Source organism: Alexandromys fortis, unplaced genomic scaffold, assembly GCF_014885135.2.
Source record: "Alexandromys fortis isolate MF-2015 unplaced genomic scaffold, M_Fortis_MF-2015_v1.1 scaffold_8_9099976_23576923, whole genome shotgun sequence".
Classification (NCBI taxonomy): domain Eukaryota; kingdom Metazoa; phylum Chordata; class Mammalia; order Rodentia; family Cricetidae; genus Alexandromys; species Alexandromys fortis.
This window is the reverse complement of record NW_026067899.1, coordinates 12,987,726-12,991,108: the sequence shown is the minus strand read 5'-3', so window position 1 is coordinate 12,991,108 and position 3,383 is coordinate 12,987,726. Positions and strand designations below refer to the sequence as shown.

At 38.5% G+C, this 3,383-nt stretch overlaps 1 pseudogene; it reads left to right on the top strand.

Annotated features, from left to right (window-relative positions):
- The first annotated feature begins 2,905 nt into the window (after window positions 1-2,905).
- LOC126489746 (uncharacterized) lies at window positions 2,906-3,173 on the top strand (annotated as a pseudogene).
- Window positions 3,174-3,383: the final 210 nt, after the last annotated feature.

Sequence of the window (3,383 nt, the reverse complement as noted above, 5' to 3'; positions counted from 1 at the left end):
ATGAACTAATGTTTTTTTTTGTTTTTTTTTTTTTTTGCACCCCGTGGATTTCAATTCACCTTAACACCTAGCCTTTCTAAAACTTAAAATGTTCTCTTTGGCTAGTTAGAGCTTCTTCAGTTATCTCTCGAATCATTTACAAAATTTCTTTGTAATGTGTGTCAGAATGTCCCAGGTTCATCTTGTCCTTTTCTTGTGCCAACCCCCAGAATCAGACAATTCTTCAAAAGTCCTGGTTTCTAATAATGGAAAAACATATCTCTTGACCATAACTTGGGCACTCAGTAACTTGACAGTGGTTTTTAACATTTTCAGCAGAAATCAAAAAAGGGTTTGGCAAATTTACCAATACAAATAATGACCCATAATTTCATATTGATATTTCCTACGAGGAGGTTTTCTTTTTACTTAAGCTCACAATAGTACCTCTGAATATTCTTTGCTCAAAGGCAACAGAAATTACTGTTCCATAATTACTCAGTGTTCTGCCCATTGGTGTGTAGATAATAATTGGCACTTTGCTGTATTTAAATAACAATAATCTTACTGGGTCTTCAGTCTCAGTACTGAACACTATGCCAGGAGTGCCTGCAGACACTCCATGTTTAACCCCTCCCTATGCTGCCATCATTCAGATTCTCCAAAACAGTGCATTCTACACCTGAATCCTTTTTAGTCCAGTATCTATGGCTATACACTTCGTTTTCAGCATGTGTTCACATGCTAATATCTCTACTAGCTGTTTGCCTAAAGATTATTTCTATTATAACCCACAGGAGAAATATTACAGTATTCCATATGTTCTGGCATTTTAATAAGAATCTATGTCTTTTATGATTATTTAATTGTTGACATGTAAAACTTTGGGTGACATATTTTTATCTTGTGTGCTTCATATTTGTATGTATAACACATACACACACATGCACACACACATTTTTTCTAGGATAAAGAAGTGTTGTCAAAAATCTGGCCTACATATTTTTTTCTCAACAATTAGATAAATAACCTTGTTATCCTTATCTCATGAATTTTGATTTTTGGAGGGCTGAATACAAAAAAGATACATAAAGATTTCTTTTCCAGATTCTAATAATGTTATAAGTAGTAGTACTGGCCAAGAAAGAGTGATATTCTTAGCTAACAATGTACTTTTCAGTGAATAATGGCCACCTCTTTTAGTCTCCTTCCTGAAATCCCTCAGAATCTAACTACCTGTCTTTTTTTCTCCTACACATTCAATGACATGTGGGCTTATGGATATAAGACTCTGTTCCCATTCACATGCATTTTGAAGTGTGTGCTACCTGCTAGCTGTGTAACAGACACTGTTTGTAAGTTTTTGACGCAGGATATTTGATTATGCTGTGAACCCCACGATTGCATTATTTCCTGGAAAAACTTGTTTCAAGCTGTGGAGTGGCTCAGTCCTATCACACACCTTTAATCCAAGAGCTTTCTGCTTGATTATTATAAACAGGATTAAGTAAAATTAACCAGAGGTCAAAAAGCAGAGCAAGCAACCAGTAGCTGGGGGGAAAAAACAGAATGTAACGGGAAGTCAGAAGCATGAGGAGAGAGGAGGGGCACAGGAAGTACAAGGGAGGAGGAGTTTTTGTTTGAAAAGGTTAGGAGAAAGCTCTTTTTTCTAGGGATGACAGCAGCAGAAGAAGCTGGGTTTTTTCTCTACCTCTCTGGGCTAGTAGGTTTTCACCCTAGCATCTGGTTCCCAAGTCTTTATTCATAAAAGCATAGTTAAAAACAAATTTTTGGTTTTGATATTTTTATTGCTGTGTTTTTAAGATTCAAGAAAATCTGGTAATGCTTCTGACTGTCATTTTAATCTTTACCAAGTAATAACTGGAACTTATGGTGCTTTTACTGTACGTTATCCTAATGAATAACAGTGTTCAGTCTTCTCATTAAATTTTTATTTGATTGTCTCTTGATCTGAAACTGTGCTTTGAGAAAACCAGCTAGTTTGCTGGCATGCCTTGTCTTCTCTCTCTGTGCCCCCAGTCTCGTCCCTACCACTGCGACAGAACACCAGCTACAGTCTACAGTCACCACTACCTACATCTCCTGTGGATCCAATAAACCATTTCCTCCTAACCTCCCTACCACCCCTGGTTGCTTTTTCCCAGACCACAACTCTATCAGGCAGCCCCTGCTAATCCAACTGCAGCTTCTCCCTGTGTAACAAGTTGAAGGTAGGAAGATACACCTCTTTTCTTACTCCAGAGAACCGGTCCCCCCAGTCTCATCTTTAGGTCTGTAGCTGTTGTTTCCCTTTCCTCTCTGACCCCAATTCAAGGGATAGCAAAGACCTTCTCCAACCTAGCTTTCCCCAACTCATCCCAGTACACCAGCCTCTAATACAAGCAGGTGCTCCCTATAAACACAGCAACTGTAGAGGCCAGAAATTCAGGTAACACACAATAGTATCACGATCTCTGAAAACCCAGAGAGGGGAAAAAACACAATGAACAAAACAACCACCGTATGAAGATAAATCCAAAAATCAGTATTTTTAATCACCCAACCCCAGATGCTGAAATACCAGCATAAAAATACAACTAACAACAGTCAGGGCCATATGTCTCCACTAGAGGCCAGGTATCTTAAAACAGCAGGTTCTGAATATTCCAGTACAGCTGAAGTATAAGGAAAAGACCATAAAAAACCAACTTTATTAAGATGATAGAGGAATCAATGGAGGAAAAGATGAAGCAGATAGAGGGAGATAGATTAACGATAAAATGAATAAATCCCTTAAAGAAATCCAGGAAAACACAAACAACTGGAGGAAATGAGCTAATCCTTTAAAGAAATCTATAAAAAATACAAACAGTTGAAGGAAAGGGTTAGAACTCTCCAGTAACTGAGAATAGAAATAGAAGCAATAAAGACTAACCTTTCAGGGAACATCTCTACAGTTTGTTCCTAGAGAACGTTCTCTGACTATGTAGAACACCAGAGACCCAAGACCCAAGACCCAAGGCCCAAGGCCCAAAACCTGAGACCTGAGACCCAAGACAAGGATGAGGCCCACTGTTTCCTCCTGAGTGTGAAGCGGCTTTAGTTGCTGCTTCTCTGAAGATGCCTCTTGCCATTGATGATCGTTCTGCTCTCCCTTTGAGGGAGTGAGAGGGAGGGAGCACAGTATGAATGGAGGAAAAAAGGAATAGAAGCAATAAAGAAAACACAAACTGAGAGAATTCTGGAAATGAAAAAATTAGGAACTTGAGCAGGAACTACAGAGGCAAGCTTCACAAGCAAATTTGAAGAGATGGAAGAGAGAATCTCAGGAATTGAAGATACAATAGAAAAAAATAGATACATCTGCCAAAAAAATTGCTAAATTTAAAAGACTCCTGACACAG